The 14,524-nt window shown below is 41.1% G+C and overlaps 1 pseudogene; it reads left to right on the top strand.

Annotated features, from left to right (window-relative positions):
* The first annotated feature begins 5,244 nt into the window (after positions 1-5,244).
* On the top strand, positions 5,245-5,415 carry LOC120230235 (annotated as a pseudogene).
* The last annotated feature ends 9,109 nt before the right edge of the window (positions 5,416-14,524 follow it).

Genomic DNA, 14,524 nt, shown 5'->3' with positions numbered 1-14,524 from the left:
AAATTCTCATTTCCTCTTGGCCATCCAGAAAGTTTATTGCAGCAGGATCCTTCCAGAAAAGAAGGCCTCCTATTTGGAGGAATAATGCCAGTTGGATCCAGAGGAGTGTAAATAAACTGAGTGACCAGATTAACCCATGCCCTCCAATACAGTGGTTTATGAGTAAGAAAGGTGATATTTTTATCTTCATCTGTCTCATTCTTAGGTTTGGGTTTTTTTTTTTTTTTTAACTCTTTCCAATTAAGACAGGTGGTTAAAGGGTGTTATATTTTGGGTCATCTCAAAGCCTTGTGTCTGGTACAGATGATATGTATCTTATATGGGTCCTTGATTTAAAGGACTTGAATTCTGTCCAAGGGACTTATTTTCAGCTTTGTCATCCTGAGTAAGATTGAGCAAACAAAGCCTCACTTTATAAATAGTATAACAGCAACATACCATCTTTCAGCTGAGGAAATTGAAACATTTGGGGTTTGGGAAACATTATTTGTTATTTCACAAACAGCAGGAGGCTGGGAAAAGCCAAAAATGGATTTTCCACGTCAAATTCTTCTTCATCTATAAATCCTTCCCATCTCAGGGAAATTTATAGGTTTCTGGCTTCCTTTTTCCCTTTGGTCATCAAATTTAATTTCCCAGGAGGTTTTTTTTCCTTCCTATTTGAGTTTCTGTTCTGGATTTGTAAAATGTTCTCAATTCTTGATGTTCCAGACCCTCTCCTTCCTCAGTCCATCATTTCGATCCCATTTCTTCCTTCTATCTACTCTCCACGTTTATTCCTCATTAAATTCCAGAGTTGACTGAGCCTCTTACTTCTCTAAGACCCACTTTGAGCTTCTGTATTTCTTTTGTCAGCATCTCAAAATATCCACCAACTTTTTGTCATGCTTCCATTCAGCCTCTGATTATGTGTGTCTCTTCCTCTTCACTTCTGTCCTCCATAACATCTGGGATGATCACTTCTATCCGGTTCTCACATGCCTTCCAGTTCCTTCTCCCCATTGACTCCTTCCCACCCACCTTTCCACAAACCCAGATCTCCCTGTTGTGAGAAAACCCTCACTTTTCACAGTGTTTGTTGCCCAACTCCAGCTGTCTTCCTCCTTACCTGCCTTCCATTCACCATCAAAAATCTTACAAGTCATTGTACACTGTACGCCCACACCACTGGATTGCTCCTTAGCTCTGTGACTTTCTGCTCCCAACTCAAGTGTTCAATGGAAAGCATTGCTCTTAAAGTTTATCAACAGTTTCTGCATGCACATCTTTCAGTCTTTGTTCATTCTTCTTGACTTCGTCACTACATATGATACTGCTGACCACTTTCTTACCCCTCTTTTTATGTTGAGTGCTACCTGACCAACACCACCAGCCTATTTACCTGTCTTTTGTCCTGTATTCGTTTCATGTTTATTCTCCCAAAACGATGATCCAATCCTGGGTCTTGGTGGACTCCGTGGCAAGCACTTATGTCGCTTTGTTCACTTGCTAACAGAAATGGTGCTCAACTTGATCATGGCAAACCATTCCCATTTAACAGTGACTGGTGGAGGGATGGACATGTGGTCCATTTCTGATCAATGATAAGGGAAGACTTCTGAGGAAATCTTTTACTTCCTACAGAAGATGCACATACGGAGAAAACCATTCCTTCCTGCTTATCGCTTCTTTCTTGGGATATTGTCACATAAGAACATGAACCATTGAGCAATATCATCTTGCCACCCTGAGGGAAGTTCAAGAGAAGAGTACAGAGGCCAAGACTGTTCCCTGATATCCAGGAACTCCCAAGCCAATCCAGCAACTACCCACATGTTTGAATAACAACAGGCCTTGATGTAAGTAAGCAACTACTGGCTGTATTTCTATTGTTTGCAGCCAAACACATTGAAGCAGTCCTTCAAGACTCTCTACTTCATCCACACTCAGAGAATACATTGTGAAGTCTTTGCTGACCTCGTCAAAATCCCTGTCTCCAAATGTCTCTCCCACCCTCAGAATCTCCTAGCCCTAGATGCTTCCATTTGGATTTCCATTCATCAGCTTAACGCAACATGTTGAAATCAAAACTCATCATTTTCCCCCTAAAATCAGCCAGACCTCTGTCATCTTCAAAAAGATTAAGGCCCCCTTTGAACTTTCTTAGAAGAACATGAGTTTTAACCTAGACCATCCAGGGCATGGGGTGGCGGTGAGGGCACATTGTAATAACAAGAAGGAAGTCTAAAGAAGGCTTATCTCTGTCTAGCCATGCTAGGTATTTCATAATGGTATCTCCATATAAAACAACATGGTTGAGACACAGGATGTACAACAGGAAGTGGCCAAAGTCCAAAGTGAGAATAGTCATCAGACCATGAGACCTGCCTTCCTAACGTGCCTTTACTGTGTAGACAGTGTAAGACTTCAAGCTATGGAACAATGTGAGCAGTTTTACACGTTGCAAAAACAGCTTCAGCAACAGCATGAAGAATGGATCAGAAAGTTCGAGGCTGAGATGAATACAGCAATATCCACTAGCCAAAAAAATAATGAGGTCCTAAACCAATATCCTGGCAGTGGCAATGGGGAAGAAAGGATATATTCAAAAAACTAATTAGGAAAGCATTCACAAGACTATGAGACAAGTTGAATATGGAAAGTGAGGAGAAGAGTGTGAAATGAGAGATTTTGGTCGACCAAGTGATCGATGGCATAATTATATAGGAGGAAACATAATCATTATTGTGGGTCAATATAATGGAATTCAGTTTAGCACATGTTCAAGTTGAGTTGCCTTTGGGACATCTAGGTGGAAATGTCTAGGAGACAGAAGAATATGTGTTTCCAATTCAGAAGAAAAGAACGATCAGGAAAAAACCAATTTGGGAGTGTGAAAGATACTGTGGATGTAGGTCCTCAAAATCCATTTCAATCCTCTCCTTGCATGCTTTCTTCTCTGGCAGAAGCTAGAACTGAAACAAACAAACAAAAACCTACATTTTCAGAGCCATCGGACGATGGTGTAACCCAAGATGTAAATAGGAATGTTGTATGGGACTTCCAGGAAAACCACTTACATTTGGATGGCTTAGATGGGAGAGAGGCTCTCTCTGCTCTTCCACGCTCCCATTTTTTCTTCTGCTAAGAGGAAGGATGTGATAACTGGAGGTCCAGCAGCCACTTTGACCATGATGTGATCTTGAATATGGAAGCCACACACTAGGATTTTAAAGTAGAATGATAGAAAGATCCTGGGTTTCTGGAGAGGAAGCCTCCATTCCAACACTGCACTGAGAACATCCAAATTCATTTTACGTGTAAACTATTATTATCTCAGTGTTATGTTTTATGTCTCCAACTGTAATCCTATCTGATGTACCAAATTATTATAAATGTATAGGTAATCTCTGGCACAGGCGATAATAACAAGCTATATTAGAGCCATGTAAGTGGAAGAAAACTTCCAGAGTCTATAGCATAGAGAGGTTTCAGGGAATCTCACTTCAAAGGCAGAGGAAGACAAGACCGCCAATGAGACTTGAAAGGAAGAGTCAGAAAATTGAAAGAATGTGTCAGATCTAGAGATGTGACATTCAGGCCCCTCCCCCCCCCCACCGCCGCCACTTCAAGAAAGGACTCACTGCCCAGCTGCAAGAAGCGTCGATGGTTGACAGCCTCCAGCTGTTGGATCCATCTCAGCTTTTAAGGCCATTGATGAGTGAGGCAGTGGTAGCCAAGACCACTTCTTAGGGCATCATCCCTGCCAATGACTGAGCAATGCATGGCCCCAAATTCCCATCAACACAGAGCTCCCTAAACAGGCAGGCTTTGCTACATACAGAGAGCTCTTCTCTGGGCTGGTGGCGACCATTGATCTGTATCACAATCAGGTGACTCCCTGTGGGCAGTAAGTCTTTTGCCCTCCTACCTCAGCATTTCTGCATCCCAGAGAACCCAACTGGTGCAAAGGATGTTAAGAGCTTACATGAGTTAACATGTATTCTTTGACTTGGTTGAATGAGTATTAAACCATCCAATTTCAAAGTAAAGATGTGAGATTTCCTCAGCTAACAGTACGAAATACAAGTATTCTTGCTCAAAGGAATTCCCTTTCCAGTTAATGTGTTCAGTCCTCCTTGGGTTTTTTACTTTGTTTTTCTCTTTTTCTTTTTTTTTTTTTAAATATCTTTTAACTCAGGGTGTCTGGGTGGCTCAGTCGGTTAAGTGACCAACTTCAGCTTCAGTCATGGTCTCATAGTTCATGAGCTCAAGCTCAGTGCCCATCCCTGTGTTGACAGCTCAGAGCTTGGAAGCTGCTTCAGATTCTGTGTCTCCCTTTCTCTGCCTCTCTATATCAAAAATAAATAAACATTCAAAAAGAATTAAATATCTCTCAACCCAGAATATAACCATATTCCATTAACAATCCCTCCAAAATATCAACCATTTCTATTGTCTTACATTCCTCTTAAATTTTATTTTGCAACCAAATATTTAGGAAAAATGAACAGGGATGAATAAATCATAGGTAAAGGAGTTCATTTAAATCCCTTATGCATGTCATTACTAATTATTTTTCAAATTCAGCCATATTATGACATAAACCACAATGATTCAACACTTAACTCAGTATGGCTAAAGCTTCATATAATAAGATGAACTTATACGGCAAGTATTAAATCTGTTCCAAGATTATAATGGCCAAAAAGTACTTTCAATAGAATTAACTGAAAAGATTCTTGTTTCTGAGAATCGAACCATTTACTTCACAAATATAAAGGTTCATTTTCTCATTCTTCCTTTTACGTCAGTCATCATTTAACCCAAATTAATCTTCCAAAAAAAGCACATAGATCTGCCAGTACGTTGGCATTTCCTTCTTACAAGGAAACAACAGAGCAGATAAAAATCTGTTTTCCTCAATTCTGGAGAGCTGTGATATTTGGCATACTATTGCAACTCTCTGAGCTTCTCTTTCAGGGGTTAGCGAACGACCACCCATGGACTAAATCTGGCCCACCACCTGTTTTTGTAAATAAAGTTTTATTGGAATGCTCCAATAAATGCCCGATGCTCCTTAGTTTAGATGTTAGCTGTGGCTGCTTTTCTACTACAATGGCAGAATTGAATCGTTGCATCAGAGACCACCTGCCCTATAAAGCCTAAAGTATTTACTGACCCTTAACAGAAAAAAATCACCAACCCCCATCCTAGTTTTAAAAGCATGGTATCTCTTTGCCTTGTTACATCCAAGAAAGCAAGATGGGTCACCGGCAACTCTACTAGAGTTATCAGAGAAAATTTGGCCAGGGTCCTCATTCTTGTCACATCTGCTCAAACCAGCACAGGCTGATCTGGAAATATGGCCTCAATAAGTGCTGCCAGTGTTTCTGTCAGTAGGTGAAGGATTTAGGCTTCATTAAGTTGGATTAAGTGAACTTCCTTGAATGGGTCATCCAAGATACCGTAACTGCAGATATCCAAGATATCTATCTTAATGCTAACTCTTTTTTCATAAAATAAAAAGATTTCAATTATGAACAAAAAAAGCATAGTCTGGGGCATGTGAGTGGCTCAGTTGGTTAAGCATCCTACTTTTGATATTGGCTCAGGCCGTGAGATTGGTCCCCTATATCAGGCTTGCACTCAGTGTGAAGCCTGCTTCAGATTTCTCTCTCTCTCTCTCTCCCTCCGCCACACGCTTGTGTGACTTATGACTTAAAGATCATAATAAATGCTCTCCTTTTCCTTACATTAATAAGCAACTGTTCTTTTTAATTAACATAATTTTTAAAAAGCTATCTCCTACCCAGAAGACACTTAGAATCTTGAATTCAGCATTTGATATTCATCCATGTTTTAGGCTAGCTTTCAATTTTAAGCTTAAGAACAAAAAAAAAATGATTAGTTTTCAAAAGAGACTGCAAATAAAGCATCTACAACTTTAAGAGAAATAAAAAGGTAATTATGCCCAAACTCCCTTGTTTTCCTTTCTTTTTGGAAAGATTGCCTCTCTCAGTAAAAGAAGATGGAGCGTTTTAAAATGGATGGAGCGTTTTGACAGCATAGGCCTTCCTATTTTAATGGAGCAATCTCTTCTTCAGGATTCCATCAATGAATCAGAGCATGAGAACAAGGAGAAAAAGAAGGAGGAAGTTTGCACTGAAAAAGAACAATGCAGGGAAACTCCAAACTTGGTCTGCGGTTCTAAACAGTGAGCGTTGCACAGACCACAAGTTTGCTCAACTCAGATGCCCAGAAGGCGAGTGGTGGATTCCTGCTTCCCAGGTTCCCTAGATCCAGCTTCTCTGGGTTTGCCCCAGAGCATAAATGAACAGAGGTGTTCTGGGAGGAATTTGCCCCTTTGCCTGAGATTCTTTATGTTCTCCTACTGTTTCTTTCTCCAAGTGGGTACAGCTGTTCAGGGTTTTGTGAACCATGGGTTCAACCACATCTTCAAGATGATGAAATCAGGACTTCTCAGTATTTACTCAGTATTTTTCATACCCCAAGTATTTTTTCATTTTCTATTTATTTAAAAAGTAATATAAAGATCTTTGCAGGGCGCCTGAATGGCTCAGTTGGTTAAGTGTCTGACTTCGACTCAGGTCACGATCTCACTGTTTGTGGATTTGACCCCAGCGTTGGGCTCCGTGCTGACACCTCAGAGCCTGGAGCCTGCTTCAGATTCTGTGTCTCCCTCTTTCTCTGCCCCTTCCCTGCTCATGCTGTCTCTCTCTCTGTCTCTCAAAAATAAATAAACTTTAAAAAATTGTTTTTTAAATAAGAGGAAGAAGAAGAAAGAGAAGAAGAAGAAGACGACGACGACGACAACGACGACGACGACGACGAAGAAGAAGAAGAAGAAGGAAAAGAAGAAGAAGAAAATTCAGACTATGCATTAATCCTACCACCCAAGGAAACCAATGCACAATGTTATTATATATTCATTCATACACGTAGTGGGTTGAATGGTGCTCACCACTTCTCCAAAAGATGTATCTGCCTAGAGCCTATGAATGTGTCCTTATGTCGAAAAGGTTCTTTACCAATATAATCACATTAAGGACCTCAAAATGCAATCATCCTGGATTATCTGGTAGGCTCTAACTCCCAGGCTCTAACCCCTTGTTCCTATAGGGAGGGGAGAACCATAGACAGAGGAGAAAGCCATGTGAAGGCAGAGAAGAGAATGGAGAGATACAGCCACAGGCCAAGGAATGTCTGGAGCCTCCGGAAGCTGGCAGAGATAAGGAAGGCTTCTCCTCTAGAATCTTCAGAGGGAGCATGGCCCTCAATTTCAGATTTCTGGTGTCCAGAATTGTGGGAATAAATTTCTGATATTTTAAGCTGTTGAGCTTGTGGCAATTTGTTGTAGCAACCTTCAGAAACCAGAACGATGCACCGGTTCAGTAAATATTTACTGAACAACCAGATATGGTATCAAGAAGTTGATGGGGGCGCCTGGGTGGCTGAGTCATTAGGTGTCTGGCTTTGGCTCAGGTCATGATCTCACGGTTCATGGGTTCAAGCCCTGCGTTGGGCTCTGTGCTGACAGCTAGCTCAGAGCCTGGAGCCTGTCTTTAGATTCTGTGTCTCCCCTCTCTCTCTGACCCTCCCCTGCTCATGCTGTCTCTCTCTCTCTCTCTCAAAAATAAATAAGACATTTAAAAAAAAAAGAAGTTGATGAATAATATATCTTTAAAAACAGATACAAAAAAATTAACTAATTAATTTTAATTTAATTTAATTTTAAAAAGATACCAAACCTTTCAAAAAATTTTCATGCGTACATGAATATCTGTATATGAATATTTTAATGGGTCATAATATAACCAGAATATGGTCATAACATACTTTTTAACCTAATAATATAAATATTTTTCATGATAATAAAAGACATTCATGAAGATGTCTTCATCTTATAAATGAAGCACTAGTTTGTTCAAGTTGTTCTCAGTGTTTGAACATTGAGCTTGTTTGCGTTTTATTCCTATACTACAACAACCATTCTTTAGCCACATACTTATGCATGTTTTAAATTATTCCCTTAAATTTTACAAAATGGAATCCAGAGGTGAAAATCTGTGCCAGTTATCAATTTCTTGTCTCTCAGGTCCAACTTGACCCTTCTCGCCCTGCTTTGTCACAGTGGAGCTGGACCCTGCAAACCTCCCTCGGCTGCAAGTGGTCACAGGAGAGGCTTTGGCAGTGGGGGTCGCTAGACGAATACTGCAAGGCAGTAGTAACAGGAAGACCCTTCCTGTTTGGGTCCTGGTCCTCAGCTTCTTAATGCAGCTTGGGAGCCCAGCAGCCCTTGCAGACTAGCTCCACCCACACTCTCAGGACACACTCCCCAACACCACCAGTAGTTTTTTGTTTGTTCGTTTTGATGTTTATTTTTTAGAGAGAGGGACAGAGTGTGAGTCAGGGAGGGGCAGAGAGAGAGGGAGACAGAATCCAAAGCAGGTTCCAGGCTCTGAGCTGTCAGCCCAGAGCCCGATGCAGGGCTTGAACCCACATCTGTGAAATCATGACTTGAGCCAAAGTTGAACGCTTAACCAACTGAGCCACCCGGGCAACCCACTACCAATAGCTTTTAAGCAGCTCTAGCCAGGGCCTCAGTCACTCTCCCCCTATTCCATGGACATGTCTACACATCAGCATGGCCTATAATACGGAAAGTGTCTTCACGACCAATGGCTAGGTTTTCCAGTGGTAGATGCATGGTCTTCAAAGAGATCTAAATGTCAACCTTGAGTTGGGGATGGGGACACTCAGCCTAGATGTGATGGCTTCTTTTCCACACATGCTACTTCTGGACCTTCTAGAGCCATCTTGCCACTCTTACTTGTTAACACATCTTTTGATTAAATCTTCCTTGTTCAAATAACCTGTGCACTTTCAATCTCCTAACTGATCCTGACCCTAACTGATAATGAAGCTAAATGCATTTACATGACCAAATTAACTTCCAAGACAACTGCTCCAATTGGTAATTCCTTCCCCAAGCCCTAACCAACTCTGGATATTTTTCTTCATTTCTGGCAGAGAAAATGTGATAAGAAAGAAGGCATCCCTTGTCCATTGCTTTCATCTGCATTTCTTTGATGACTAGTAAGGTAGAGGGAAAACTATCTGAGTATCTGTTGTATTGGATGGAGTCATATCAAAGCAACAACAGTTACCTCCAGGGAAGGGGATAAGATGGAAAGAGGGGGAAGGAAGGGGAACTTCCATTTATTGCTCTAAAATCTTGCATGCTGTCCAAATATTTTACAAAGGGAAAGCGTTCATGTATTATTTATATAATTAAATATATATACCTCATGAAACTCAGGTACTGCTGAGCCCTTTCTCTGACTACAAATGATGGCTGCCAGTCAAAGTTGTTGCCTTCTTTAGCAGAGCTGAGCAATCAACTTTGGAAAGAGCTTAACTATCTGTAACCACGGTAACCCAGTCCTGACCAGAGACTCATCTCTCTCAGGCTGCTTCTAGAACACCATTAATTAATTAATTAATCAATTATATTAATATTAAATAATTAATATTATTATATTAATAAATATATAATAATATAAAATGTATAATAATATATAATAATTATATATAAGAATCATAATATAATAATATAAAATAATATAAAAATAAATAATAATTAATATTAAATAATTAATATTAAATAATTAAATATCAAATAATTAATTAATATTAAATGATTAAATTAATAATTAATTAATTAATAAGGACATGTCATATGTGCCTGGCCATGGCAGCTGGAGTTCTTTCTTCAAGAACAGGAGAGTCATGACTTTTTTATACTCTGTCTCATTGTGAGAGCACATGTCAGGCCATGAGCTAGACCCTCAGGTCCAGTTTTTAATTGATAAAACTTGGGAAGAGCAGAGGGAGAGTGTAGAGTCCATAGGGCCCATTTGCCTTTTCCTTACTATCAAGGGCACATGGTTGAAGCTCGTGAAGTGTGAGACTTTGATCCAGAGAGGAGACTGAGTGACCGACTCAGCACAGAGGTGAGCCATCGTCGTCTCTCTGCTTCCAAAATGATTAATCATTTTTTACATCTTTCATCTTTGCTTCCAAACCAAAGACAAAACAGCATGAAAAGAGTTAAGATAATGCAATTGTACTTATCACAATTGATAATTTTATGATTCTTTGTCTGCCATAGCTAAAATATTATAATATTGTATTCCAAATATTTGAGGCCTTCCTTTGAGGAAGGGAGAATTCTTTAATCACCCAGACAGCTAACAGACCTCTGCTGGGCTGAGCTCTGTAGAAAACGTGTAGGGGTCCAGGAGAATGGGAGCCAGAAGGAGGAGAGCATATTGCCCTATACACAAAAAGACCGGGGTGGGGGAACAAAAGGGAAGGATATGAGAATGGTGGACTTGAGTTTGCAGGGGTATGGGATGGAGGGGAAGAAAAGGAGAAGATAAAACCATAAAGCATGGACTTTGTGAAGACAGATCTATGCACTGGGATGTTTAGAAAGGTAGGCTAATCATCCTATAGATCAGGAATCTAAATCTCACCTCTCTCTTGAAAGTAATGGAGTTAAGACCAGTGTTAATTTTCAGAGAGTTTTTGAGTCATTTGTATTTATTTTAGCTGTACTGATAGTCTGAGACTGAACTTTGAGCCAGAACAAGATATTTATTTGTGTTTCGTTTCTTTAATGCTGCTCTCACCCACACACTGCCTGTGAGTTCATGGAATGGATGAGGAATGGTACAGAGTGAAAATGCTTGAAGACAAGACTATCCGAAGACCCCCCAAATCCAACTTCCTGCCCTCTGAAAATAGTTGTGCTGTAAAAATTGAAACAGAGAAAACACATCTGTTGTTACTCAGTCTGACATATGAAGCTTGCATAACATGCACAAGTGCTGACTAGAAGCACAGCATCATCTGAGAGCAGCTACACGTAAGGATAGAGATTTCTTCCAATTCAAAATGTTCATACCGCTTATTCAAGTCAAGATTATTCTTCCACTGATTCTTTGCCCTCTATCATGTACCACTTTTGAATATAAAGTAGTGCAGGGGTGGCTGGGAGGCTTAGTCGGTTAAGTGCCTGATTCTTGATTTCAACTCAGGTCATGATCTCACGATTTGTGAGAAGGCAGAGCCCTGCTTAGGATTCTCTCTCTCCCTCTTTCTCTGCCCCTCCTCCACTTGCATGCTCTCTCTGTCTCTCTCAAAAATAAATAAATAAGAAAACAAAACCAAGAAAAGAGTGCAAATTTCTTAACTGCTGATCTTTTTTAACATGCTTAACCTCCATATCAAAGCCCAATACTTTAGCTCAATTGTTTCTTTAAGAAGATAGAACAGCCCAGGATATGAGATCACAAGGCAAATCAAGTCAAGCTTTTATAATTTTTTTAATGTTTATTTATTTTTGAAAAAGAGAGAGAGACAGAGTGCAAGCAGGGGAAGAGCAGAGAGAGAGAGACACACAGAAACGGAAACAGGCTCCAGGCTCTGAGCTGTCAGCACAGCCCCAGGCGGGGTTTGAACCCACAAACCTCAAGATCATGACCTAAGCCGAAGTCACTTAACCAACTGAGCCACCCCAGGGCTCCCTCAAATCCATCTGAATAACTTACTTTTGTGTTTCTGTTGGAGCAGAGCCGCTGGCAATGGCTTCTCTTCATTTTCATTGACATTTCATCATCAGTCCTAGAGGAAATTCATCCTGGAAGGGCATTTTGAAGTTGTCTGACTTAAAGTAGTCATTTTACATAGTAGAAAAATGAAGCCCAGAGACATTGAATAAGTTGCCGCTATGCCACTGAACCAGGGTCAAAATCTAAGCTTCTTGACTCTCAAGTTCAGTGTCCTAACTCTTCCTATACAATGCGCTGGCTTGCTGTCTCAGCTATGTGGTACATAGTGAGAGTAGGCTGTGCACAAAAATCTTCATTATCGTATGCTTCATACAATAAAAAATGGTAAAATTATCATTTTTTAGAACTAAAGGGGGCCTTAGGGATCATTCATTTCTCTATTTCATGTTTCAGATGAGAAAACTGGGGCCGGAGAAGCTAATTCAGTTTCCCAAAGAAATTTACTCATAAGCAAAAACATGATGTTTCATAGCAGGATCACACTACATGCCCACCATTTGCACTGGAATTGTTTGTTTTGCCCAGCAGCAGTAGCCGAGATAGATCAGATGGGGCCAAACACACTCTCTAGACCTCACCCATGACCTATGACATAAGCTGATGGCCAACACTGCACAATGGATCTTAGGTGAATCATCTGGAATCAAATCTATGACTGTTATTAGCACCATCCTCTCGACCAACAATTCCCCGACTTCAGGTGTGTCAAACTGGACTTCTGTGTGCACAGAATTGTATAAGTTGCTAAGAATCAGCTTACTGAAATTGTACCTTCCTGGGTCCACTTCCAAACATTCTGATTCACTAGATCTAGCGTGGGAGCCTGGAATTTGCATTTTTATAAACACCCTAGGTAATTCAGATGCACAGGCTAACCTTGGAGAAATGTCTGGCCGAGGCCGAAGCATCATGTCTTGGTCATTAAAAGAAAGTTCTGCTCCTTCTAGCTCAGCATAAAAGGAGAGACTGGGTATGACACCAAATCATTTCTTAATCTCACTGCATTCGGGATCCGCCGTTTACAGTGCTCTAACTGGCTTCCTCCTCTCTCAGGGATTGAGAAGACAGCTAGAAGGTAACAGTAATATGGCCCACCCCGCACACATCTATGTGGTAACAGCTCTTAAGGACCCATATAACTGCACTTAGCACACATTTCATTCTATGTCTCTTATCTATGGCCTTTTCAGTAGGCTCGTTAAGATTCCTAAGAGTTAGATATTCCAGTTAAATATAACAGCTAACATTTACTTAGGGCCAGATTTTACAAGTCCAGATTTTTACTTTAAATGCACTTTTTAATGGCCCTGCCCCCACCCCCATGAACACGCATAGACCCACATACACAAATTGTATTTACTCCGCAGGAATGTGTTAATTCTCAGCTGTATGCTTTGCTATGTACGAGATCCTATAAAAGGAGGGAGAAGGAGAAAGCGTGTTGGCCCCGTACGCAGTTACAGTCTAGTGTAGAAAACCAACCACACAAACAAGAATCAAGTAGCCATGTTTTAAGCAACATGCGCACATGTGCGAGATAAAAATAGAGTATAACCTTCACAAACGGAGGAACACTTGCATTTAAATATTGACTCTGTTGTTCTTACGATTTAATTCCTGGAAGTAAAGAGCTGGTTATTTAGCTAGACTAAAAGGAAACACAAGTGCCCTTTGCATTTGCCCCTTAATTCATGTAGAGTTACAGATTCTCTAACCTGGCCAGCCTTCGGCCTCAGACTTGTTCTCAACTGTCTCATAGGTACAGATAGATCTCTCTTCTCTACTAATGATAGAAAATGCTCGGAGGAATCATGTCTGATACTTCTTCTGTGTCTTCTCCTGGGCCTCGGTTATATTATGATAATCCACGTTCAGCCCCTACTGGGTCCCAGGCCCTATGCGATATGCTACAGTTGCAGAGCTAGCTTGAGATCCCTGCTCTCAAAGATTTGCCTTCGTTCACTGAACACAAACTTCTCCTGCACGTGATGGGCCCTGTCCTTGGAGCTCTGGGTCCAGAGATACGTAACACTCTCCCTCTGCACTTGAGTGAGGAAGGCAGACATGGGCATTGTGTGTCTCGGGCTGCTCACACAAAGGCCCACAAAGTGGGGGGCTTAAACGAGGGATGTGTATTGTCTCACGGTTCTGGAGGCCAGAAGTCTGAGATCAAGATGTCGACAGGGAGAATCTCTACCAAAAATCAGGAAGGGGAATCAGCTGTTTCCCTCTTACCTAGTTTCCAGGGGTTTGCTGGCCATCTTTGGCGCTCTGTGGCTTTGAGAAGTGAGTCTGATCTCTGCCCTCATCCTCACGTGGAGATCCCCCTGTGTGTCTAACTCAGTGGCCAAATGCCCCTTCTTTATAAGGATACTGGTCATATTGGATGAAGGGCCCACTCTGTTCCAATATGACCTCATCTTAACTAATTACAACTGCAATGACTCTATTTCCAAATAAGATCACATTCTGATGTATTCAGGGTTAGGATTTCTACCTATAAATTGGTGGTGGGGGGTGGGGTGCATAATTTAACCTCTCACACATGCAAACGACACGGCCTGGTCAATCCTTTAATAGGAGTGTATGGAAAGAGCTAGGAGCGTATCTGAGAGCACATGACATTGAGTTTAATGGGCATGAGGAAAAGCGTCAGAGAACATGGGACTTGAAGCCAAAGCTGGGGCAGACAATTCTCCAGGCAGGGAAATGCAAAAGAGCTTTTGAATAAAGGCACATCTACGAGAGCATGAAGCACTTGGGGAACTGCAGAAACTATTATGGGGTGAAATCTAAAAGACATCTGAAGGAGAGGTGGCAGACGAAGCAGGAAGGGGAGACAGAAGCCAAAGCGTGAAGGGCCCGGTCATCATACGTAGCCTCAT

This window comes from Hyaena hyaena, unplaced genomic scaffold (assembly GCF_003009895.1).
Source record: "Hyaena hyaena isolate Hyena2069 unplaced genomic scaffold, ASM300989v1 scaffold_39, whole genome shotgun sequence".
In the NCBI taxonomy this organism is placed as follows: Eukaryota; Metazoa; Chordata; class Mammalia; order Carnivora; family Hyaenidae; genus Hyaena; species Hyaena hyaena.
This window is presented reverse-complemented; position numbering and strand designations above follow the sequence as displayed.